Source organism: Trachemys scripta, chromosome 9, assembly GCF_013100865.1.
Source record: "Trachemys scripta elegans isolate TJP31775 chromosome 9, CAS_Tse_1.0, whole genome shotgun sequence".
Taxonomy (NCBI): domain Eukaryota; kingdom Metazoa; phylum Chordata; order Testudines; family Emydidae; genus Trachemys; species Trachemys scripta.
In genome coordinates, this window is record NC_048306.1 from 75,902,788 (window position 1) to 75,930,438 (window position 27,651).

At 41.3% G+C, this 27,651-nt stretch overlaps 1 protein-coding gene across 3 annotated transcripts in view; it reads left to right on the top strand.

Moving 5' to 3' along the window:
- The window catches only part of AGTR1 (angiotensin II receptor type 1), a 50,816-nt gene that overhangs the window by 18,274 nt on the left and 4,891 nt on the right, over positions 1–27,651 (top strand). The gene's annotated exons all lie outside the window — the stretch shown is intronic.

Consider the following 27,651-nt stretch of genomic DNA (forward strand, 5'->3'; position numbering starts at 1 on the left):
GGTAGGAAGCCCTTTATATATATTTGCAGTCTCTTGCATCCTGGAGAACCAGAATTATTTATTTCCATGAGCAAAGAAAGCCCCAGAGACTCTAATACTCATGGGCTCTATGATGGTTCCCCCTGGGGTGCCACCTTGAACGGGGGTACCACTGAGCCCTGAGCCACCAGCTTGGACTCCCTTTACACTGTACTGCTGTGACCAGCCTGCACTTTCACCAGCACGTATATAGGAAGGGACACACCCAGTTGCAGTTACATGCAGATGCTGTGATCAGCCCTGCATCAGAAGGCTCCAGCCAGGGAACTTGCCAGCTCCTCAAGCATGCACTCCGCTGGAGTGTAAATCCAAAATTATACCGTCTTGCTCTGCACAGGGAACTGTGCAGCACAAGCTCATGAAATTCGCCCCCTCCTCACTGCAGAGAGGAACACACAGTAGCTTTCTGCCCTGAGTTATGACTCCCACACACTGATTTAGACAAAGTAAAAAAAATTATTAACTACAAAAGATAGATTTTAAGTGATTATAAGGGATAGCAAACAGATCAAAGCAGATTACCTAGCAAATAAACGAAACACACAAACTAAGGTTAATATATTACATAGATCGGATACAAATAGTAAATTCTCACCTTAAGTGATGATACAAGCAGGCTGCAGATTCTTACGGGGCACCCTGCACTTGCTTATAGCTTGGAATCACCAGGTGTTCTAATCACAGGCTAAAAATCCTTTTAGCCTGAGTCTAGCACTTTCACAGTTCAGTCTTTGTTTCCAGGAGTCTCTTTGGGTGGGGAGTCAGTGAAGAACCAAGATGGTGTCACTCTCCTGCCTTATAAAGCTTTTGCATATGGCTGGAACCTTTTGTTTCAAAGCCAGCCAGTGGAAAAATATTGATATCCCATGGTGGAGTCCAGCACCAGGTGACCTGGTCACATATCCCTGTAGTGTCACAGCAGCCATTACTTGGAGGCTGTCTGCAGCGTCCTCAGGAAGGCTCCCCAGGTGGGAGATAAGCTTCTTCTATGGCCTATTGTTTTCTCTAATGGCCCTTCCCCACCCAGCTTTTCAGAATTAAAGCATCTTGTCTAGTGGGCATTCCCCAGGCATAAACACATTTGAAATACAGATTCATAGATTCTAGGACTGGAAGGGACCTCGAGAAGTCATCGAGTCCAGTCCCCTGCCCTCATGGCAGAACCAAATACTGTCTAGACCATCCCTGATAGACATTTATCTAACCTACTCTTAAATATCTCCAGAGATGGAGATTCCACAACCTCCCTAGGCAGTTTATTACAGTGTTTAACCACCCTGACAGTTAGGAACCTTTTCCTAATGTCCAACCTAAACCTCCCTTGCTGCAGTTTAAGCCCATTGCTTCTTGTTCTATCCTTAGAGGCTAAGATGAACAAGTTTTCTCCCTCCTCCTTATGACACCCTTTTAGATACCTGAAAACTGCTATCATGTCCCCTCTCAGTCTTCTCTTTTCCAAACTAAACAAGCCCAATTCTTTCAGCCTTCCTTCATAGGTCATATTCTCAAGACCTTTAATCATTCTTGTTGCTCTTCTCTGGACCCTCTCCAATTTCTCCACATCTTTCTTGAAATGCGGTGCCCAGAACTGGACACAATACTCCAGTTGAGGCCTAACCAGCGCAGAGTAGAGCGGAAGAATGACTTCTCATGTCTTGCTCACAACACACCTGTTAATACATCCCAGAATCACGTTTGCTTTTTTTGCAACAGCATCACACTGTTGACTCATATTTAGCATGTGGTCAACTATAACCCCTAGATCCCTTTCTGCCGTACTTCTTCCTAGACAGTCTCTTCCCATTCTGTATGTGTGAAACTGATTGTTCCTTCCTAAGTGGAGCACTTTGCATTTGTCTTTGTTAAACTTCATCCTGTTTACCTCAGACCATTTCTCCAATTTGTTCAGATCATTTTGAATTATGACCCTGTCCTCCAAAGTAGTTGCAATCCCTCCCTATTTGGTATCATCTGCAAACTTAATAAGCGTACTTTCTATGCCAATATCTAAGTCGTTAATAAAGATATTGAACAGAGCCTGTCCCAAAACAGACCCCTGCGGAACTCCACTTGTTATGCCTTTCCAGCAGGATTGGGAACCATTAACAACAACTCTCTGAGTACAGTTATCCAGCCAGTTATGCACCCACCTTTCCTGGGTTGTTTTTATTTCCCTTTTTATAGATGGGCATTATATTTGCCCTTTTCCAGTCTTCTGGAATCTCTCCCGTCTCCCATGATTTTCCAAAGATAATAGCTAGAGGCTCAGAGACCTCCTCCATTAGCTCCTTGAGTATTCTAGGATGCATTTCATCAGGCCCTGGTGACTTGCAGGCATCTAACTTTTCTAAGTGATTTTTAACTTGTTCTTTTTTTATTTTATCTGCTAAACCTACCTCCTTCCCATTAGCATGCACTAGGTTAGGCATTCCTTCAGACTTCTCGGTGAAGACCGAAACAAAGAAGTCATTAAGCATCTCTGCCATTTCCAAGTTTCCTGTTACTGTTTCTCCCTCTTCACTAAGCAATGGGCCTACCCTGCCTTTGGTCTTCCTCTTTCTTCTAATGTATTGATAAAAAGTCTTCTTGTTTCCCTTTATTCCCACAGCTAGTTTGAGCTCATTTTGTGCCTTTGCCTTTCTAATCTTGCCCCTGCATTCCTGTGCTGTTTGCCTATATTCATCCTTTGTAATCTGTCCTAGTTTCCAATTTTTATAAGACTCCTTTTTATTTTTTAGATCATGCAAGATCTCATGGTTAAGCCAAAGTGGTCTTTTGCCACATTTTCTATCTTTCCTAACCAGCGGAATAGCTTGCTTTTGGGCCCTTAATAGTGTCCCTTTGAAAAACTGCCAACTCTCCTCAGTTGTTTTTCCCCTCAGTCTTGATTCCCATGGGACCTTACCTATCAGCTCTCTGAGCTTACCAAAATCCACCTTCCTGAAATCCATTGTCTCTATTTTGCTGTACTCCCTTCTACCCTTCCTTAGAATTGCAAACTCTATGATTTCATGATCACTTTCACCCAGGCTGCCTTCTACTTTCACATTCTCAACGAGTTCCTCCCTATTTGTTAAAATCAAGTCTAGAACAGCTTCCCCCCTAGTAGCTTTTTCAACCTTCTGAAATAAAAAGTTGTCTGCAATGCAGTCCAAGAATTTGTTGGATAGTCTGTGCCCCGCTGTGTTATTTTCCCAACATATATTTGGATAGTTGAAGTCCCCCATCACTACCAAATCTTGGGCTTTGGATGATTTTGTTAGTTGTTTAAAAAAAGCCTCATCCACCTCTTCCACCTGGTTAGGTGGCCTGTAGTAGACTCCTACTTAGTCAATATTCCTAACTTCAGATACAAAAGTGATACATGCATACATATAGGATAGTCATATTCAGTAAATCATAACCTTTTCAATGATATCTCACATGACCCATCTTGCCTAAAATTCATCATAATTATGCCATACTCATATCGTAATAATATCACTATGAAGAATATGGGGTGCAGTGTCACAGGCTCAATTTTGCAATCCCTAATTTATGTGAAGAGTCCTTACTCATGCAAGAAGTCCCTTGGATTTCAACATGGATAAAGACTAAATATCTGAAAAAATATTTGGTGGATTGGGCCCCTTGGGATTCCTTGTGTCACAACTGTGATCTTCAGTAAATTAAAACCAAAAGTGCATATGGGGGGGAAAAATCAAAGTATGAAAGATTTCAAACTCACAAAAGATAGTTAAGGGGTACTTTGGAGATTATTAATCTTGGAACAGTCCTTAGTACTGTGTAAAAATAACTCCCACCAATATCATACAAACTCTGAATTCTCAACATATGTTTGAAACTTCTACCGGATAGATGGCTTCATCTTTCCATTGTCTCTTCTTTGACAAATAAAAAGGCTGTCACACAAGAGGATTCTCTACACCCAATACAGTTTTTGGGTTCTTGTGCTTCAAACATTTTTCTCCTAAGACACTGTCCCTTTGCCAACCACACTAACTAGGAGTGTGCCTGCTCCCTGCCCTTTGTCCCCTTTGTATACTTAGTATTGCCAGCCACAAGCATTCAAAAGTTATGAGTCAGACTCCAAAAAATCATCAGCAGTTTTCGCATCAGAGAGAGGTAAATAGCAGGGTCCCTCAAGGATCCATACTGGAATTTGTGCTGTTCAACATATTCTTAAATGAGGAGGGATAGCTCAGTGGTTTGAGCATTAGCCTGCTAAACCCAGGGTTGTCAGTTCAATCCTTGAGGGATCTGGGGCAAAATTAGTACTTGGTCCTGCTAGTGAAGGCAGGGGGCTGGACTCGATGACCTTTCAAGGTCCCTTCCAGTTCTAGGAGATGGGATATCTCCATTAATTTATTTATTTGGAAAAAGCAGTAAACAGTGAGGTGGCCAAGTTTACAGATAATATAAAATTACTTAAGATACTTAAGTCAAAGCTCACTGAGAAGAGTTACAAAGGGATCTCACAAAACTGAGTGACTGGGCAACAAATCTCACAAAACTGAATGACTGGGCAACAAAAGGGCAGATTAAATTCAGTTGATAATTGCAAAGTAATGCACATTGGAAAACATAATCCCAACTATTCATACAAAATGATGGGCTCTAAATTAGCTGTTACCACTCAAGAAAGAGAACTTGGAGTCATAATGGACAGTTCTCTGCTGCTGCCCATCTGCTCAATGGGCAGCAGCAGTTAAAAAAAGCTAACAGACTGTTAGGAATCATTAGGACAGGGATAGATAATAAAACAGAAAATGTCATAATGCCAGTATATAAATCCATGGTACTCCCAACCCTTAAATACTGTGTGCAGGGTTGGTTGCTCCATCTCAAAAAAGATATATTAGAATTGGAACAGATACAGAGAGGACAATAAAAATGATTAGGGGTATGGAACAGCTTCTGTATCAGAAGAGATTAAAAAGACTGGGACTGTTCAATTTAAAAAAGGCATGACTGAGTGGGGATATGATAGAGGTCTATAAAATCATTAATGGTATGGAGAAAGTGAATAAGGAAATGTTATTTACCCTTTCACATAATGCAAGAACCATGGGTCACTCAATGAAATTAATAGGCAGCAGGTTTAAAACAAACAAAAAGAAGTATTTCTTCACACAGAGCACAGTCACCCTGTGGAACTTTTTGCCAGAGGCTGTTGTGAAAGCCATAAGTACAATTGGCTTCATAAAAGAATTAGATAAATTCATGGAGGATAGCCGTTGAAGAGGACAGTTGAAGCTCATGAGAGTGGGGCTACAGAGGAGATACTGATGGGGTGCAACCACTGGAAGGGCCGTTGGCCTGACCAAGCTAATCCCCAGAACCACCAGGAGGTAGTGCCATCCAGCAGTAAGTAGAGCAACTGTGACATGAATATTGATCGATCTTCCTTTCTGACCATTTTTAAAATGGCTCCTGGCTTGCTGAGTGTTAAACTTGGCATGTAAATTCTATATCCACTTTAATCTACCCTTTCAGCTCTCTCTTTTAGGTACTTATATGGTCCTCTTCACCATAGCATCTGGGTGCCTCCCAAGTATATAAAAATAGAAATAACAATAATAATCTCTCTCCCTCTCCTGCCTGTAGGAGAAATAGCTTGAGTAGTTTAGTGATTGTGTGTAACTTATTGAAGGAAAGCTAAATCACAGGAATAGGTTATGTATATCGTTCTGAATGTAGTTACTTCTAAGGTCATCCTTATTTCTTGCAGAAGCAAATTCCATAGTGTACATTTAGCCCTGTGAACATTCTGATTTTCACACTCAAGATTCTTTCCTCGGTGATCAACACTTTCATTGTTCCAATGGAATGTAGCTGTCACAGCCATGGGGGGAGGAATATCGCTCAGGTAGTGAGGCCCAAACATGGGGAGGGCTTTGAATATCAGGTCAGAGATTTTCATTGGACTCTCTATTGAAGGGAGAACCAATGCAGTGATGCATTCGCTGTGACCTGTGTTGACGATGCACTGTTTTTTAGTAGCATCTTGAGCTCTATCAAGGCAATGGCTTCATTTCTAGACATAGGCACCTCTGTGGGTGCTCCAGCCCAGGAGCATCCAAGGAAAAAAATTAGTGGGTGCCTAGCACCCTCCAATAGCCAGCTCCACCCTCCCACCCCCCAATGCCTCCCATCCACCGGTAGCCCCATTAAATCAACTCCTCCCCCTCCCTCCCAGCGCCTCCAGCCCGCCGGGAACAGCTGTTCCGCAGTGTGCAGGAGGCACTGGGGAAGAGGGGGAGGAACAGGGATGGGCCGTGCTCAGGAAAGGGAGTAGAACTGGGTGGGAAGAGGCGGGGCAAGGGCTTGGGAGAAGGGGTGGGGATGGGGCCTGGGGCAGGGCAGGAAGAGGCGGGGCAGGTGGGGACTTGGGGAGAAGGGGTTGGGTGAGGGCGGGGCCTGGGGAGTTCATAGGGGTGAGCCCTCCTGGGGCCCAGAGGAAGCCGGTGCCTGTGTTTCTAGATACAAGTTATACTATTCAAGCCTGGATGTCACAAACCTTGTTGAAATTGATGGCTGGGAACTCTCCCTTCAATTCATGTAACGAAGGATAAGTGAATGACAAGCCCCCACCTACAACAAAAAGAGTTTTGGATTCAATGACTGGAGATTGCTACAATTTGAGAGTCATGGGTGGCAATTTGGGGGGCATGTAAGTTGGGGGGGAATATATGAATGCTCCCCAGGAGAAGTCTCGGGGTGGAGTGAGGGAATAGGGAAGAAAAGGGGCTCGAGGCTGCAGTGAGTGGAAGGAGGTTATGGGGAGGGGGATAAATGGGGATAAGTGGTAGGGGGAGGGGAGAAAGGGTGGGACAAAGATGAGGGAGGCATGACACCCCCGAGTTCTGCCAGTGCAGCCCAATCCCCCTACATCCTACAACTCTGCCAGTGCCACCCAACTTGTGCTCAAACCTCCGGCCACATCCACAAATTCACTTAGGTTGTGAGCTCTTTGGACTAGGGACTGTCTCAGTTATTACTGTGGGGCAGCAGTTATGGTTGTCACAATTTCTGTGTAAAGGTCGACCATTCTAAAGCCTCTAAAATCAACATGCTTAGTTGGAGTCCTTTGAAATTTGGTGTTCAGGGAATTCAGGGTAGGATTACTGACCCAAAGTGTGGGAGGGGAAGACTCATTCGAGATAGGGGTTGCAGAGATATAACCCTGAAAAAAAAAGAGCCCGTTTTTCAAAAGGTTGCTACGGGGGTAGGTTTTGAATAGAGCTACAGCTCAAACTATTGACTTCATGCAGGTCAAACTCACTCTACCAAGGAAGTGCACAGCCCCCACTGAATCTTTGGGGGACCCAGATTAATCATTGTATTTAAGAACTTGTTCACTTCTTTGCTTGTGAAGATGTGTTGTCCAGAAGAATTACAGTGTGCATGCACCAATAAAGAAAAACACACACAGGGCGAACTGGGGTTGAATGGGTGTCAATTGTACTGAGCCCTGAACTCAATATGCCCCAAAACATCTGTAACATCTGAATAAATAAAGTGAAATGGGAGGGAGGGAGACCCCATTGAATATATGTAGCAGGGCCTCAAATTTCTCTCACTGGGCCTGAAACCATGAGAAGGTTTCTATGCAGCCACTTTGTTTTCCTGGTCAGTTGGAGGGAATATGTCAATGCCATTACTCTGGTGAACACCTTGACACTGATGTGTCTAGTCCAAACCTTTGTACACCTGTGCAATAAAGATTAAATAACTCATGTTGCTTGTCACAAGTTGTCTCTGTTATAATAGTCTCTTTTATAATGTTTTATGGGAAGATTTACAGTGAACATAGCAGAATAGTCACCACGTGGTCTAATCCAATTTTTTGTTATATCAGTGGGGGAGGAACTGGAGACATAGGGGGAAGAGGACAAGGGACAGGGAGAGGGGTTGCAGCTGCAGAGAGGGTGGGCAATGAGTATGGGTAGTAGGTAAACCTTGGAGTGGTTGAGAAAAATCTGTATTTTACTAGGCCTGGGGAGGGAGGGAAGGGCAAGTGGCTACTTCCTGATCACAGGACAAATTAATGTGGCATTTGCATAGGGTCAAGGTTTGGAACTGACAATGCAGGTACCTTGACTGCTGAGGGAAAATACATATGTATGCAGCCAGGGTTGCCAGCATGTGGATTCTGGGCAATTGCTGTATCACAAGGTTGCAGAAGTCGGTGAAAGAGCAAGGAGTACACCACGACATGGGGATTGCTGATTATAGGCTGTTTTTCAGTGGAGAGAGGTGGCCTCCGTTGGCATCATGTTTTGCCCACTCTGCATCGCCTAACGGATGGCTTTTGAGGTTGTGATGAACATCCAGCGAATCTGTAATGTTTTGGAATGCAGTGATTCTGCAGCATTTTTTAGTTCAGTCCTAAGTCAGAGAGAGTTTTTTCCATTAACTGCAGTCAGAGCATAGTCGGGCCCTTTATAAGGAAGAAGAGCATATGGAAATCAAAGGTCATCTTTTGAACCAAATCCAACTGAAAAATGAAACTTACAAAGTGAAGTACTTTGCTAAAACCGTATGGCAAATTGGAAAATAGCACTCTTTCAGCTAACCCTGCCACAAATGCGCTGCAAAGCAGCAAGCAGCATACAACAAATTGTGGTATATATACAAGTATTTTAAACAAAAAGCCAGTTTAGTGTTAATGTCTGAACACCAGTAAAGTTGCACAATCCTAGGGTGGTGCAATCTATCATGTATGAATAGAAATTGTACATCAGGATTTCCCAACTTCTGGCAGCAGAGCACAAATGAGAGATGGGAAATTACAGCTGCTAGGTCTATGTAGAATTAACTATATGCTGCTAAATGTGAAGAAATATATATAATGTTCCTGGACATTGTAAGTATTAGTGCAAAGGCAAAATTGTAACCAAAAGTTTCATCATTGTTACAACTGATGTAGTTCCCATATGTGTGGAATTACCACTCTGTAGTTTACTCACAACTAGGGCTGTCGGTTAATCGCAGTTAACTCACGCGATTAACTCAAAAAACTGTGATTAAAAAAAATGAATCATCATTAATCACACTGTTAAACAATAGCATACCAACTGAAATTTATTAAATATTTTGATATTTTTTTACATTTTCAAATATACTGATTTCTATTACAACACAGACTACAAAGTGCACAGTGCTCACTTTATATTATTTTTTACAAATATTTGCACTGTAAAAATGATAAACAAAAGAAATAGTATTTTTTCTATTCATCTCATACAAGAACTGTAGTGCAATCTCTTTATTGTATAAGTGTAACTTACAAATGTAGATTTTTTGTTACATAACTGCACTCAAAAACAAAACAATGTAAAACTTCAGAGCCTACAAGTCCACTCAGTCCTATTTCTTGTTCAGTCAATCGCTAAGACAAACAAATTTGTTTACATTTACAGGACATATTGCTGCCTGCTTCTTATTTACAATGTCCCCTGAAAGTGAGAACAGGCATTTGCATGGCACTTTTGTAGCCAGCATTGTAAGGTGTGTATGTGCTAGATATGCTAAACATTCATATGGCCCTTCATGCTTTGGCCACCATTCCAGAGGACATGCTTCCATGCTGATGACACTCGTTAAAAAAATAATGCATTAATTAAATTTGTGACTGATCTCCTTGGGGGAGAATTGTATGTCTCTTGTTCTGTTTTACCCGCATTCTGCCATAGATTTTATGTTATAGCAGTCTCAGATGATGACCCAGCACATGTTCATTTTAAGAACACTTTCAGAGCAGATTTGACAAAATGCAAAGAAGGTACCTGTAGCGGGTGGAGTGGACACCAGCTCCTGCCCTGAGGGGTTGGAAAAGCCTTGCAGAGGGCTGGGGCTATTGCAGGGAGAAGCAGCTACTGAGCTGATTGGGGGAAGTGGCTGCAGCTGGGCCACACCCTAATCAGAGCCCAGATGGCCTGTATAAAGAGGCTGGGAGCCAGGAGCTCAAGAGTCTCTCTCTACCTTCAGAGAGAGAAGGGCCTGGCTGCAAGGAGCTAGACACAGAGTACCTGGGTGGAGCAGAGCTGGGGAGCTCCAGCCTGGAAAGCCCCAGGCTGTGGCCTAGGAGAAGGCTAAGGGGTACTGGGGGTTGCAGAGGGCAGCCCAGGGCTAGGCCAAGGCAGCAGGTCCAAACCCAACCTTGCCGATAATGAGTGGCCTATACTGCAGTCTGCCCCAGAGAGTAGGGGCTAGTTGGTGACTGGCAGTGGCCTTATCCTGAGGTAAGGTGGGGTTAGTGGGTGGGGGTTCCCCTGGGAGGGGAGACCTAGCATGTCTGGGTATTGCCAGGGGCAGCACCCAGAGCAAGGGGCACCGGGGTCCTGGGAGGGACACGGGGGCCAGTGCAGAGGACAAGGCAGATCACCGGCCTGCAGAGGGCACTCCAGAGGCTGGTGAGGTAATTCCCTGGTCGACCAGCAGGAGGTGCTGCAGGGGTGAGTCCAGACCTCTTACAGTACCAATGTGAGATTTCTAAAAATAACTACAGCATTCAACCCAAGGTTTAAGAATTTGAAGTGCCATCCAAAATCTGAGAGGGACAAAGTGGGGAGCATGCTTTCAGAAGTCTTAAAAGAGCAACCCTGCAATGCAGAAACTACAGAACCCGAACTACCAAAAAAGAAAATCATCCTTCTGCTGGTGGAATCTGACTCAGATGATGAAAATGAACATGCGTCGGTCCGCACTACTTTAGATTGTTATCGAGCAGAACCTGTCATCAGCATGGATGCATGTCCTCTGTAATGGTGGTTGAAGTATGAAGGGACATATGAATCTTTAGCGCATTTGGCATGTAGATATCTTGCAACATCCGCTACAACAGTGCCATGCCTGTTCTCACTTTCAGGTGACATTGTAAACAAGAAGTGGGCAGCATCTCCTGCAAATTGTAACCAAACTAGTTTGTTTGAGCGATTGGCTGAAGTAGGACTGAGTGGACTTGTAGGCTCTAAAGTTTTATATTGTTTTATTTTTGCATGCAGTTATTTTTTGTACATAATTCTACATTTGTAAGTTCAACTTTCATTATAAAGAGATTGCACTACAGTACTTGTATTAGGTGAATAGAAATATATTCTATTTTTTACAGTGCAAATATTTGTAATAAAAATAATATAAAGTGAGCACTGTACACTTTTTATTCTGTGTTGTAATTGATATCAATATATTTGAAAATGTAGAAAACATCCACAAATAATTAAATAAATGGTATTCTATTATTGTTTAACAGCCTGATTAATCATGCAATTATTCGCAATTAATTTTTTAATTGCGTGATTATTCACGATTAATTTTTTTAATCACTTGACAGTGTGTAGGCACAACAAATGTGTAGGCAATTTAGCACACTTTTTTTATTGATACAGTGTAGTATTACTAAACATTATTTCTGCCTTTCAATAGTAACAAGATGTTTTTACTAAAACAAAAACTTTTCTGAATAAATGTTGTTAGTACTTGGCTAGTCCTGCCTTAAAGGCCTGATCGAAAGCCCACTGATGTCAATGGGAGTCAGGCCCTATGATTTTGACATGCTGGAGGCATGACTTTGTTCCAAGATGCCCAGGAAGCTCTCTCCTGCCCCATACGCAGCAGGTGGGTCACTCATCCCATTCCAACTTCTTGGCTTTCAGAATGGCCAGGTCCATGCAGACAGAGAGCAGTGATGAAGCACACTAGGGTTCTGTTCAATATCTTCCTCAATGATTTAGATAATGGCACAGAGAATACACTTATTACATTTGCAAACGATACCAAGTCTGGAGGGTTGCAAGTGCTTTGGAGGATAGGATTAAAATTCAAAATGATCTGGACAGTCTAGAGCAATGGTCTGAAGTAAATAGGATGAAATTCAATAGGGACAAATGCAAAGTACTCCACTTAAGAAGGAACAATCAGTTGCACATACAAAATGGGAAATGACAGCCTAGGAAGAAGTACTGCGGAAAGGGATCTGGGGGTCATAGTGGATCACAAGCTAATATGAGTCAACAGTGTAAGAGCGTTGCAAAAAAAAATTGAACAGCAATCCAGGATGTATCAGCAGGAGTGTTGTAAGCAAGACACAAGAAGTAATTCTTTTACTCTACTTCATGCTGATAAGACCTCAACTGGAGTATTGTGTCCAGTTCTGGGCACCATATTTCAGGAAGAATGTGGAGAAATTGGAGAAAGTCTAGAGAAAAGCAACAAAAATGATTAAAGGTCCAGAAGGAAGACCTTATGAAGGAAGATTGAAAAAATTGGGTCTGTTTAGTCTGGAGAAGCGAAGACGGGGGGAGAGGGGAGGACATAACAGTTTTCAAGTACATAAAAGGCTGTTATAAGAAGTAGGGAGAAAAATTGTTGTTCTTAACCTCTGAGAATAGGACAAGAAGCAATGGGCTTAAATTGCAGCCAGGGTAGTTTAGGTTGGTCAATAGGGTGGTTAAACACTGGAATAAATTGCCTAGGGAGATTGTGGAATCTCTATCATTGGATATTTTTCAGAGCAGATTAGACAAACACCTGACAGGCATGGTCTAGATAATATTTGGCCCTGCCTTGAGTGTAGGGGCTGGACTAGATGACCTCTTGAGGTCGCTTCCAGTCCTATGATTCTATGACAGAAGAGTGGGCTGGAAATAAGGCTGTAATTGCTGTATTCTCCTCACCAATCCCTGCAGATTACTAGAAAGAAAGAATGCTGCTTCAGGCTGAACCTTGGCCAAGAGAGGTCCTGGCAATGTAGTCCTATTGGAGCTGCACAGCTAGGACATTGGAGTGAGCAGGGTATTGGAGCCTCAAAGCACAGACCCTCTATGCAGATGCTCCTTGTTTCCTCTGAATCTTGGTGGATCTGCTGGCTTCTGGGGGTAGAAGAACTCATTTTGTCTGTTGGTGGGGGGAAGGGGCAAATCCAGTCCTCCTCCAATGACATTACTTTGGGGGAAATTCCCAAGGAGAGCCTCATGGAGTGTTCCTCTGCAAAAGTGCAGATGTGTCCCCCACCCCAGCATTTAGGTGAGGCCTGTTGTTCCTGCTGACTTTTGCCACAGTCTGCTCTCATGCAAAGTGCTGAATTTGGGTCTGTGCAGGTGAAAGCCTTTTTTTCTTTCTTCTGTCTTTTAAACCCAGCCTAGAAAATTGGTGGCACTGGTGACATCCGTTCACCTTGGGTTTTACAGCCACCACCGATGTCCAACCCTTCTCCCCATCTCCATCATCCCCCATTTTCTCAGATCCCTTTGTTTTCTCTCAAAAATATTGCTGTTTTTGCTGGATCTGAGATACAACCAGTCATTCCTTAACTCTGTAAGGATTCACCATCAGACAGAATGTGACTACCTTATTTGACACAAACATGAGACATGGTAGTGAAAAGTAGAATACACGATTTATTTCTGTTTGCCTGGCATGAAGTAATATAACTCATTTGTGGTTCCCTGTTGTTCCTCTATTGACATGATAGATAGTCTTCCAGTCCCCAAATAAATACCATTGTAGCAATCAACTACACCTCTACCTTGATATAACACGGTCCTCGGGAGCCAAAAAATCTCACCGAGTTATTGGTGAAACCGCGTTATATCGAACTTGCTTTGATCCACCAGAGTGCGCAGCCCCGCCCCCGCGGAGCACTGCTTTACCGCGTTATATCCGAATTCATGTTATATCGGGTCGCGTTATATCGGGGTAGAGGTGTACTACAGAAGTTCACCTCTGAGTAGATTTAGAAGTCTCAGATGGAGGAAAGCGCTACAATGATGTTTACTTTTATGGGGCCTGGCGGACTGCCTAACTCAAAAGAGAATTATTTTAGTATAACAATTATATAAACACCATCATGTCTCACAAGGGCCCCAAGGGTTAATGTGAGAGTTAGGTGTGTAAACAGAAGGGGGGGGGGGGGAGGAAATCAGACAACTACTATTTTAAAACCTGAAACTGATTTTACAGGAAATTAAATATATCAAGACCTTTAAGTCTAAAATTGACAGTTTGGGGTACTAAAAATCAATATAGAATCACATTGCCATGTACTTTTCCAAAATCCCAATTTTAAAAAATGGTGCTTTTTAAATAATAACCAAAGTAGATCTGAAGTGGAATCTTCATACAACTTCAACAACAAAAATACCACCCACTAAATAGGAAAATGAATGTTTAAGTCAAGTAGACCTAGAATTAGCTAAAATTACTTTCAGTTTTATTCTCTGGCTGGTATTTAAAAAAAAATGCTGTATAATTAATAACACAGAGAGCTAAAAATCTTACAGAATAATATTTAGTTGTCAAGTATTTTCATTCACAACTTTATAGGAAACTATAATTTTTTTCCCAGACTGCAAATACATTTTTTTTAACATTTGCATCAGGAAATTTAGGGTGATCAAACTCCATTTGTCCTTGGAAAAACAAATGTCAGGCTCTTGCTCCATGATTTACTAGAACAGGATACTGGGTTAGATGTCAGCAAAACCGGGAATATCCTAGATTAATAGCAATTGGAGAGAGAAAACAACTACACCTCTACCCGATATAACACGACCCGATATAACATGAATTCGGATATAATGCAGTAAAGTAGTGCTCGGGGGGGAGGGAGAGCTGCACACTCCGGTGGATCAAAGCAAGTTCGATATAACGCAGTTTCACCGATAACGTGGTAAGATTTTTTGGCTCCCGAGGACAGCATTATATCGGGGTAGAGGTGTATTATGTCCTATAATCCATCCTAAATTTGCTCCTTCTGCTATACTCGTCAGTGCTTAAATGCAATGCTTAAGGATAGTACTTTTTTGTACTGTGTTTGTGTCTTTGAAGCAATTCTTCATGTAAACAACATTCTGGGGTTGACACTGAATGATGACACTTGAAAATAAAAAACTGTTTTTTATATTTTTTTAAAATAGGAAATACAGACCTCTAGTGGTCAGAATGTCATACATAGTGTGAAGTAGATTTCAGAGCAAATTAAACAGCATCACTATGATTTTGCTATTATCTTCTTTCCATTGGTTTTCCATTCCAGAAAACAAAAAAATATCCTTCAAAATACCTTCCCCATAATTTCAACCCTGGTTACTCTTTCTGAAAGCCGATGATTTCCCACAGAGAATGCACATTAATCTGCACTTTTCCCTTATAGAAACTTGCACTAGTAAAACTGAGCAAAGTTGAAGGAGGTTTGGGAACGAAATGAAAAAAATTAAAGGAAAGCAGGCGGGGGGGGGGGGAAGAAAAGTATGAAAAACAACTGGAAGTAAGGAAGAAAAGCAAGAAATGAAAATAATTTGATTTTTCTAAGTATCGAAGTATGTAGAAGGAGATAAATATAGAGGAGAGTTCCCAGCATCACAGTGCATAAACAGTACCAGTTTACAGGCTAACAATAGCTGGGCCTCTGCTACTCCAGAGCCAATAACATGAAAGCTAATTTGACAAGGAAAGTCAGTGTTTCACTCTAATGGAGAAATTCACATCCTCCTAAGATGTCAGGCCTCACCCTTGCAGTTTGTTTGCTGGCTATGAAAAACTGGCTCCATAAAGCAGCCCAGCTTTTACCATGGCAGCTTAAAAACTGTTGTCACATTTGAAAACTCTTTCACAAACTGAAAATTTTAAGATATTTAAAATTAAAAATATTTTGGTCTAAAAAAAATGGTATTTAGATCATCTAACTGTCCAGGGCAAGCAATAACTCACTCTTTCTACTCATACATTACTTCAGCTGAAAATATTAACCAAGTATGTAGAGTACACAATTAGCCTAATTGTGCCATTCTTACAAAGCCTAAATAGAAACACAATGAAAGAAAGAAACCAAAATAATTACTGCAAGTTAGGGCCCCAATCCTGCAAACACTTGAACACACAGGAGTAGTCCTGCTGAGCTCACTGGGATTATATACTTGTATAAATGGACTGAAGCATACATGGGAGTTGCACAGGGTCAGCCAAAAGCATATCAATGCAGAACTTACAAATAGGCATTGTTTTTCAAACAATAGTACTTTTACACTGTATATTTTAACAGTCAATACAAGGACATACATTCACTAATTCTTGTGAAACATAAAACCAAAAATGTAGCTTAATCCAATTCAAAAGATTGTAGCAGAAAGAAAGCACTTAACAAATAATACTGGTAGTGAGTTCTCATGTGATTATGGTAATTGCTTAGTGAAAGAGTCCAAATACGTTAGAAATGGACAGGAAGGCATATAGTTCTTGGGATTTCTGGTGACTCACACACTAAACCACTGTTTTATCTAATTATTCCAAAATTTGCCCAAGCAGCAATAAATTCAACAATTATTATTAAAGCTGCTTTTGTAGGTTTCTTTTCTGTTTGCATGTATGATACAAATGAGTATATCTGGAGAAAAGTTTCTAATTCTGTATTGTATTTCTCTAATTCTATTCTTCATGATTACATTTTTAAAAGGTTAAAGTCTTAGGCACTAAGCATCGTGAAACATGTGGAGAGGCTGTCACGTGACTGTAAAGCCCATGCAAATAGAAAGACTCCATTACTTATATAAATACATGGTGTGATTTAAAGGCAGGAACACATTTCTTACAGTCTCCTCAGCCTACATGTGGGCTCCTCAGCAGTAACTCTGGACTAGAGAGACCTAAGGAAGCCATTTGGCGGGAGGAGGTTAGAAAGCCCTGAACCAGCAGAAGGGCAGGTTGTGGCTGAACACAGATTGAGCTTGACAGGTCTGAGGAGTTCATGTCTTGACAGAAGAGGGCACATGCCATAGCTCCCTAAAAACCTATAAGAAACACCCCTGGGAAAGTCTCTGGCACTTAGTTCTGAACCGAGCAGCATTCTCTGAACCCTTGCCACCCTCCATTCCAATCTCTGCCTCCCTGCCAGCAAGGCCCTGAGGCTGCTGCTGCCTGTTCTCCCACCTGGTTGTTCTACGCCAGCTGGATGCCACTAGGGTGAGCCCTGAGAGCAGAGGAGAAGAGCCAGTCTCCCTGCCTTCAGTGGCAGCACCACAGGAGCGCTTGAAGTCCAAGAATTGTAACTGCAGGGGAAACCCCGTGGCTCAGCTCAATCCCTGCTGGGATTGTGATAGGCTTTAGCTGGAGCTGGACAAGCACACAGAAAATATGAAAGAAAATCCCCTGCAGCTATTTGCATATTCTTATTTAGGATTGTAACTAAAGTGAGGTCAGGCCGCATAGTTTGGAAAGCCTGGTGTATAGTGTCCATCAGCCTATTATATATACTAAAAAAAGATTTTTAAAATAAACTTACCTTTAAATCTGAGAATCTGAACATGCTTCTATCTTGAACTGCAAGTTACAGCTGTTACATGGAAAGCTGCCCTAGGGAACAGTCTGAAAACAGCAGCTTATTCTAGACAGGCCACTGAGCAGCCATCATATTGTTAACACTTTTTGCTTCTATTGACTTGTACTGGATTGAACCAGCAATCTAGAGGAAGCAGCCTCTCCGGCAGTGCTCATCAGGCTTCACCATCAAGTCTTCCCACTGTACCATAAGTCTGGGCATAGGAGCAATCTGTTGATCACAGAGCTCTTTAGAATTAAGTCCACCCTGCGTTAACTTATCCTATTTAAGCACTTGTATTTTTTCAGCCAAAATATCTTGTCATGTAGAGGCAGAGAGGAGTGTCATTAAGTATATCTGCTACTTTATCTTTTGTATCTGTGTTTGTTAAACAAGAATTCTACCACCACCTACTTTTTCTGTGGGTAGGCTTTGGGTCTAGTTGGTTGCAGAGTGTTTACAGGATGCAGTCTGTCTCATTGCCATGAGAAGCAGGAAAGGAGGATGAACTTGTGATCATATGAGGTGGAAGAAAGTACAGTCACTTATGGCTGTGGGAATGAACATGCTGTTTATACTGCTGTATAGGAAAAGGACAATGAAATAAAAAGCTTGTAAAGCCTTAACAGTTTTGCAGCAACCAGTAACAACAGACCTAGAGCAGAAATGAAAGCAAGACTAAATACCTGGGACAGAGTTTTTTAAAAAAGGAACAAATACTTTTTAGTATAGAGCATATTATTCCAAAACATTTTCCAGCCTGTCTCAGGAAGTTTACTCTGAGTTAAATCCACGGTCCTCTTATGTGAAAAGAAGATTTCATCCTTATACACACAGAGAAGTCTTATTTCTCATTTACAGGGGCAACAAATAATCCAGCCAGCATCAGGAGAAGAAAAGGGCGTATTACCTACTGTAATACAGCTAAATGCTTAAGGCTGGGTCTGCCTGTATCAATAGAGTCAGTGCCAAAGCACAAATATTGAAAGCATTTTTGTTTGTTTATTTGTTTCAAACCTGACTTGTGACATCTGGTTACCCATTTATAGCTAATGAAGTTTTCACAGGAAGCTGGAGTCAGTGGTATCTCATCTTATGTTTCAGTTGGCAAAGCACTATTTACCTTGCCTGGGCCAGCATCCTGCCTTGTTACCATAGGCAGTTTAATTAGGATGCATGCTCATCCAACACAGGAAATGAATAGAGTGGTAAATAATAGCTAGTAGAACAGTCTGAAACCCTGCATTACCAGTGACTTATAATCATTGTAATTAAAAAAAAATAAAAGGTCAAACAGGACAGTAATGTACAACAAGGATTAGCAGCTCACCAGACACTTAGCTTAGAGATTGACTCTGAAGCAGCCCCCACCCCCTATTCTCAGTCACTTGAAATCAATCCTTTTAGCAAATGCTACTGCCATGTCGCCCTTAAAGTTCCCAGGCACTGGCTAGAGTAAAATCTGTCTGTCTGCAGCCTCTGTGTTTGTCTTTTATGCACCCTTCAGACTATTTTGATGCTTTGGCTGTCATTGATGAAGTAATGATGCAGATTGCAGTAGGTGAAGTGTCCCCACACTAAAGTATTCTATTCTTTAATGTAACTAAACCCCAATGATGTCTAGCAAAGAAAGAGCACAGTTCACTGCAAGGAATTGATATCAACAGTGATGTTCCATCACACCTCTCAGAGCTGCCATCTTGAGTAGCTCTTCAGAAGGAATGAGTTTCCACTTCAGGTTTGAAGCTTTTTCTATCGCTTTAAAGTTTCCAGAGCAGTGAGGGGGATGTGCATCTCCTGAGAAGCAAAACCAACTGTGTCGTCTTTTGAAATGTTAACGAGTTCCTTAGACTGTAAAAGTCCCATTTGAGCATTAGCAATGCTTTCCTTACTGGAACTTAAGATGTCAGGCCATTCAGAAATTCAGTCTCGCAGTGATATAAAGCCATTTGTGCACTCAAATATATAGAGCACAACATAGATGGTAAGGTCATACAGCCAGGTGATAAGGTTACAAGTGTGTGTCACTGTTAGTCAATCAAGGGAAATTTACACATGTGTTTCTCCTAGGGAGACATGGTCCATGTCTTCCTAGGAGATATTTGCACTCAAAGGAAATGTCTTTCCATATTCCTATTGCATGCAAACACTTTACAGAGCTACTCTGTGTGTTTCAAACACTTCAAATATATCCACAAAAACATTCTTTTCTTTCTGATGCATCAACATCTCTTATAAGGAAAATGCACAAAACTATGTTTCTTACCTTATTCCTTCTTAATAATCTCTTTCTCCACTCTCCATTTCCTCAGCTCTGTAGTATTTTTTAAATTATTATTTTGGTATTTCTCATTTTGTAATTAAAATTAGCATATTTTTCATTTTTGTACATGTGTATTTGAATAATTAATAACATATTTGAAATTGCTTGATATACTTTGAAGAAGATAACGTGCCAAATTCATCCCTGGTGTAACTCTACTGAAATCAGTGGTGTTACACCAGGAATGAGCTTGGCCTGTTAACTTTGAAACGGCTGTTTTAATTTAGTATTCATGTACAGCAATTCAAAACTCTTTCGTGACCAAGGCCCTGATTCTACTTATGAAATGCTGAACTTCTTTATTTCCCCCCTCACTTCAAAGGGAGTTGACGCCATTCAGTTCCTCACAGAAAGTGCTCACGAACTTACAGGGTCAGGCTCAAATTAACAAACTTGATTTTATTGCTGATTGTAATGAATTTTAGTACATTTAAGGTAGGTGCTTGTTTACAAACATTTAAAACACAGATAACAGTAGTTAGCATTAATCAAGGCCACCGCTGTCATCAGAAACATTAGCCACCATGTGAGCAGGAGAGGGAAGTCAAAACCTAAATACTGATGCATACCCCAAAGCACACTAGACTTTGGCTATGTGGTCCATTGCCAAAGGGAATAAATTCCAAAGGTCGGGCCAATCTACAGAGAGAGCCTGGTATTCCTGCTGGATATTAGAAGTGCTTCAAGATTCATGGACTGAACAACCATAAAAGCTGCAACCTGTTTTGAGAGGAAACTACTTAACCCCTCTGCAGAGCGACATCTACCAAATGTTGCATTAGACATGACTGTTAACCATTTGCTATGAAATCCACAGTTGTATTCAGTACACATCTTATGTCACAATTCCACCAACCTTACACACATAGAGTAGGACATTACTACTTGGAATCAATGGGTCTACTCATGGAGTAAGGTCCAGCTCAGCACAACACTGGTAAAATCAGGTTCTTAGCTAGCATATTAGAGGTCAGACTAGACGATAATTGTTCTTTCTGGCCTTCAAATCTAGAAGTTTCTATTGGTAAAAGTGATCCTGAAATGATAGAATTCATGACTCCAAGGAATGATGGGAGAGACAACAGCAGAATAAAGACAATGGATTTCAAGAAGGCAGACTTTACCAAACTCAGGGAGTTGGTAGATAGGCTTGCTTCTCATGGGAAATAAGGGGGAAAACAGTTTGAGAGAGCTGGCAGTTTTTCAAAGAGATATTATTTAAGGGCATAAGATCAAACTACCCCACTGTGTAGAAAAGATAGGAAGTATGCCAAGAGACCCCCCTGGCTTAACTAGGAGATTTTCAATGATCTGAAACTCAAAAGAGAGTCCTACAAAAGTAGAAAACGGGTCAAATTCTGGGTCAAAGGATGAATATAAAGTATGTATGGACAAAATTAGAAAGGCCAAGGCACAAAATGAGATTAAACTAGCTAGAGACATCAAGGGGAACAAGAAAACATTCTACAAATACATTAGAAGCAAGAGGAAGACCAAGGACAGGGTAGGCCAATTACTCAATGATGGGGGAAAGACAATAACAGAAAATGTGGAAATGATAGACGTGTTAAACATCTTTTTTGTTTCAGTTTTCACCAGAAAGGTTAGCAGCAATTGGACATCTGACATACTGAATGCCAGTGAAAATAAAGTAGGATCTGAAGCTAAAATAGGAAAAGAACAAAAGTTAAAAATTGCTTAGACAAGTTAAATGTCTTCAAGTCGGCAGGGCCTGATGAAATACATCCTAGAACTGACAGAGGAGATATCTGAGCCATTAGCAATTATCTTCAAAAACTCATGGAAGACTAAAAAGATTCCAGAGGACTGGAGTAGGGAAAATATATGCCAATCTATAAAGAGGGGAATAAGGACAACCTGGGGAATTAAGCTGACTGGTCTGTAATTTCAGTACCCAGAAAGATAATGGAGCAAATAATTAAGGAATCAATTTGCAAACACCTAAAAGATAATAAGGTGATAACAGTCAGCATGGCTTTGTCAAGAACAAATCATGTCAAACCAACCGAATAGCTTTCTTTGACAGGGTAACAAGTCTTGTGGATGAGTGGAAGTAGTAGATGTGGTATATCTTGACTTTAGTAAGGCTTTTGATACTGTCCCACGTGACCTCCCTATAAACAAACTAGGGAAATATAGCCTAGATGGAGCTACTATAAGATGGGTGCATAATTGGTTGGAAAACCATTTCCATAGAGTAGTTATCAGTGGTTCACAGTCAAGCTAGAAGGGCATATCATGTGGGGTCCTGCAGAGATCAATGCTAGGTTTGGGTCTGTTCAGTATCTTCATAAATGATTTAGACAATGACATAAGGAGCACACTTGTAAAGTTTTTGGAGAATACCAAGCTGAGAGGGGTTGCAGGTTCTTTGGAGAATAGGATTAAAATTCAAAATGATCTGGACAAACTGCAGAAATGGTCTGAAGTAAACAGAATGAAATTCAATACGGACAAATGCAAGGTACTCCACTTAGGAAGGAACAATGAATTACACACATGCAAAATGGGAAATGACTACGTAGGAAGGAGTCCGCGGAAAGGGATCTGGGGGTCATAGTGGATCACAAGCTACTATGTGTCAACAGTGTAACACTGTTGCAAATAAAAAAATTGAACAGAAATCTGGGATATATCAGCAGGAGTGATGTAAGCAAGACACAAGAGATAATTCTTCCACTCTACTTCATTCTGATAAGGCCTCAACTGGAGTATTGTGTCCCGTTCTGAGCCTCACATTTCAGGAAAGATGTGGACAAATTGGAGAAAGTCCAGAGGAGAGCAACAAAAATGATTAAAGGTCTAGAAAACACGACCTATGAGGGAAGATTGAAAAAACTGGGTTTGTTCAATCTAGAGAAGAGAAGACTGAGGGGGGACATAACAGATTTCAAGGACATAAAAGGTTGTTACAAGGAGGAGGGAGAAAATTGTTCTCCTTAACCTCTGAAGATAGGACAAGAAGCAATGGGCTTAAATTGCAGCAACGGCAGTTTAGGTTGGACATTAAGAAAAACTTCCTGTCGGGTGGTTAAGCATTGGAACAAATCACCTAGGGAGATTGTGGAACCTCCATCACTAGAGGTTTTTAAGAACAGGTTAGACACACACCTGTCAGGAATGGCCTAGTTATTTCTTAGGGCAAGTCTGCACTACAATGCTACATCAGCACAGCTGCATTCATGTAGCTGCATCGCAGTAGCGCATCTGGGGAAAATATGCTATGCCGATGTGATGCGAGAGCGCTCTCCCAGGGGCACAATTACTCCACCTAGTCAAGAAGCGGAAGCTATGTCGATGGGAGAGCAACTCTCGCCAACATAGTGCCGATGTGCAAGCATGAACCTTGGGGATGGGGGAGACTTTTTCACACCCCTGAGTGATGCAAGTTATATCGACTTAGGCTGTAGAGTAGACCCGCTCTTAGTCCTGCCTTGAATGCAGGGGACTGGACTAGATCTATTGAGGTCCCTTCTGGTCCGATACTTCTGTGATTCTATGTGAATGAAGCAACAGACGTCTGACGAAGTGGGTATTCACCCACGAAAGCTTATGCTCCAATACGTCTGTTAGTCTGTAAGGTGCCACAGGACTCTTTGTTGCTTTTTACAGATCCAGACTAACACAGCTACCCCTCTGATATATGAATGAAGAAAGGCTATAATGACTAACCGACTGTACAGTCCCAGCCTGGAGCTGAGGCAAGTTATAAAAAGATGGACCATGTTGTTGCAGAGCACAAGCTACAAAAATATGCATTCACAGGAGTTCACATCATGTTGGGTGGCTCCACAGCGTGCTTCAGGGGAGTATTTGCTATTTTCCTTATAGGCTCTGGATAATGTGACTGGCCACAAAGCTAAAACCTGTGACATGCCAGATTTTGTGATGCATGGACAGCCATGAATTTGAGCCTGAGGGGTTAATAAGTTAACATGCCACTGATAATCAGAATATAAGGTATTTGTTGTACCAGCTGGTTTAGCGTGACTTTTTTACTTGAAAAAATGGTAAAAATAACTGAGGATTGATTGGGAGGGTTTTTGTTGTTGTTGTTTTGGTTTTTTTGTTTTGTTTGTTTGTTTTTTGAGGCATTTGTAACAAATGAGGTACCTAGATTGTAATTTACAGAAGGAGTTGCTGAGATTGGGAGGAATTAATTGTAGTTCTTGCAGGGCCGGCTCCAGGGTTTTGGCCGCCCCAAACAGCCACACAAAAAAAAAAAAAAAGCCGCGATCGCGATCTGCAGCGGCAATTCAGCGGAAGGTCCTTCACTCCTAGCGGGAGTGAGCGTCCGCCAAATTGCGCCGAATAGCTGGACCTGCTGCCCCTGTCCGGAGTGGCCGCCCCAAGCACCAGCTTGCCAAGCTGGTGCCTGGAGCCAGCCCTGAGTTCTTGGTAAATGTTTTGTATTTAAAGCTACATTTAATTAGATATTCCAGTCTTGGTGTAATTCCCAAGAAGCTAAATCTTGAAATTGCCCTTTTATCTTTTTTTAAATTAATCAGCTTTGTAAGTCCGGCATTATTCCTAGAACAAGGAAGTGTATCAGAAGGATAAATGAGGCATTAACAGATCATTACTCATGGAAAAAAAACATTTGAGGCTCACTCCATTTTTAGAAAAGAGCAACCTATTAAAGTAAAAGGATGATCTTGTGGCTCAAGGCACTGAACTTCAGGAGATCTAATTCAATTCCTGGCTCTGCCTGATTTCCTGTCTGATCTTGGGCAAGTCACTTAGGCCCAGATTTTTAAAGGTTTTTAGGCATTCCTCAGCTAAACACTGGAAGGCCAAAGTGTCTTGGGCACCTAGGCACTTAAGTCCCATTAACTTTCAGTGAGACTTAGGCTACGTTGACACTGCAGTCCGAGGTGTGACAGCAGCTTGCGTAGGCTTTACAAGCCTTCTTTGAATCCTGGGTAAGGAGACACTGTGTCTTCACTGCTGTTTTTAGGCATGCTAGCATGGGTATGCCTACCCAAACTGCAATCAGGCCTTCAACTGCAGTGTAGACATACTCTGAGGCTATTTCGATGCTGCGCTGCATAGTGTAGACTACAGGGGTGTGAACTGCAGTGCGCACCAAAGTGCTGCACTGTAACTCCCGCATGCAGACACTGCCAGCATGATACCTAGTTCGCATTAACTTAGCCCTCTTCTAACAGGACTACATTAGTACAAACTAGGTACCTTTTAGTTCATGCCAACAGGATCCACATGGGGCGGATACAGCGCAGCACTTTGGTGCATGTTGCAATTCACACCCAGCCCAAACTGCAGGGCTGTGTAGACAAGCCCGTAGACTTGTAAATCAGATAAATGTTGCAACACTGAGCAGAACACCTAAATATCTTTAAAAATCTGAGCTTTAATTTCTCTGTGTCTAGGTTTCCCATTTTTTAAAAAAGGGAAAATAATACTCCCATTGTCTGGCTTGTATGTTTAGTTTTAAGCTCTCTGAGACAGGAAGTGTCTCCCACTATGTCTGTGTAAAACTTTTAGAGTGATCTTATTTGGAACCTCTGGTGCCACTGTAGTACAAATAATGAGCAACAACAAAGTATCAGTATTAGTCCCTGAAGTTTTCCATTGCCTGTACAGTATATAGTTAGATTCTTTAGATGCAGATATCTTTTTTTTAAATGAAGTAAAGTAGTTATAATGCCCCAGTGGTTTAGGGGCATATTCATTTTTGTAATAGTGACTTAACATTTACCAGGTTGTTTTAAGAGTAAAGCCAATATATTAATCTGTGTTTCAGGCACAAGTTAGGTTTGATAGTCAGCTAGGGTCCTCACAGACCTGTCAAATGAATGCTGTGTCATCTTGGAAGTTTCCACTAATTTGGGTGCAAAATTTGCTGGTCTGTAGGCGGTTGAGAAAATGTTCTGCCTGTTTTAGTTATAATTTAGTATCTGCACCCTGAGGTTCCAATTCATTAAGAAGTAAGTTGTTTTTTGCACACCATAGAAGCCCTAGCAAAGCCAAAGATGCCACATAAAATAGATTTTACACAACTTGCACATGTTTGCGCAGCTTGGATATATTTTTAGTAGACTTAAGCCAAAATTTTCACACTTGGGCACCTAAATTTAGGCACTTAGATCCATACTTAGGCACTAACTGAAGAGGTAACAGGAGCTGTGATTCCTTCCCCTGAAACCTTTCTAAAGGTTTCAATGTGGGACAAAAACAATCTGGCCCTGGATTTTTACAGATTTTGTTTTCCATTGTCAATTAAACATCATATTTTTCAATCTAAATGGCTGGGATGTATAATTTGTGAGTGGTTTATGTGTTTACAATCTTGGTGAATGCAACAAACCACTAAGTGGTAAGACCCACTCGGTTCTGCCTATATAAACTCTAAATAGTCCTAAAAAATTAGGCTTAAACTACTATGTCGAAAGAACATTAGAGTACAGATACCATAGAACCAAATAAGTACCTAGCTTGAATTCACAGCTTTAGATAAAACTCCAGCCTATGGCACATGTATCATATTTACTGTATGAACTGGCATGACATCTAAGTATAGAATCTAAAAAACATCTGAGTAAGTTGGTCCATTTGGCACATTGAAAAAGTAGGCTGGATAGACAGAAGATTCTTCTAAAATGTAATTACCTGGGGTTTTTTTTATTCCCTGCCTGTTATCACAGTGAGGCTTTTTTGCATATAGTCATTAGCTATTTCTGCTTTAAGTTGCAGCCTCATTGAAAATTATACTGAATCTGAGTTTTAGCTTGCCTTAAAAAGAAGCTATCAATATTGAGCCAAATCCTAAAGACCTTACTCATGTTCAGTTCAGTTGACAAAGGTCTATTGACCTTCTTGACAGTATTACCTGACTAAGCACTTCAGAATTTTACATTTACAATTAAAATGTTATGAGAAATATCATTTTAGAATTTGTAAGAATAAACACTTAGTGGGCTGAACCATCAGCAGGCGTAAGTGAGGATAGTTCCATTGAAATCCATGGAGCTATCGCAATTTATAGCAACTGAGGCTCTGGCCTTCTGGTTTTTGTGCATGTTCAGAGAGTTAGAAATGCTGGTAAACCTCTGAAGGCTGCAAAGCAAATCTCTTCAACACAATTCATATAGTTTGCCATGGCTTCCAGAGAGCAGCCAAACATATGTTGGGGACAGATACAAAATTCTCACTGCATTTCAAAAGTAGTTTATTTAGGTGGTTAAAATTAGTTTTTTCCCATGACTGAACTGGAACAGAAAGCAAGGACTTTTGGAACCATGGAAATTCACTATCTTTAGTCTTTACTGCAATGACATTAGAAAGATAGTGCATAGAAATAAAGGAATCATTTATGCTAAATTAAAACTTTCCTTTTTATTTACAGTACCACAGAAAAATGTGGAACACAGCTACACATCCTCTTTCTTTTCCCCATTTCTTGAGTATGCATTAAGGCAACTTATAAGTAATACTTTTCCGTTTGAGTGTTGTCAGTTTCAGCCTGCTGTTCTCCACTTAAGAGTGTGGTATATAAACCATACCTGCTGGTTTGCTTAGAGAAGCAGCTGACTGCCAGTTCTGGGGATGGGAAGACATTTTATTCCTGTAGATAATTGGCAGTGCAGTGGAGTGGTTTTTACCTTCCAGAACAGCACTGACATTATGTATCACATTTTGGGCATTGTGTTTGTTCCTTGTTTGAGTTTTGTCTCATACTGTTTGTGGGCCAGTGTTGAGGATTCCCATAGGTGCGTTTGTTCTTTTGTTACTGCTTTGGTATTGGGCAGTGCACTGCAGAGTCTCCATCCAGTCCCACTGGAGTCCATAGAAAGATTCCTGTGGATTTCAATGGGAGTTGATCAGGCCCTTAATTCATTACCTGGCTTTATCTCTCATCCCAAATCAGAGAACAGGGCTGGGTGAGATACGTCACTGGCTCAATGAGAGAGCAAACTTGGTTAGGGAATTT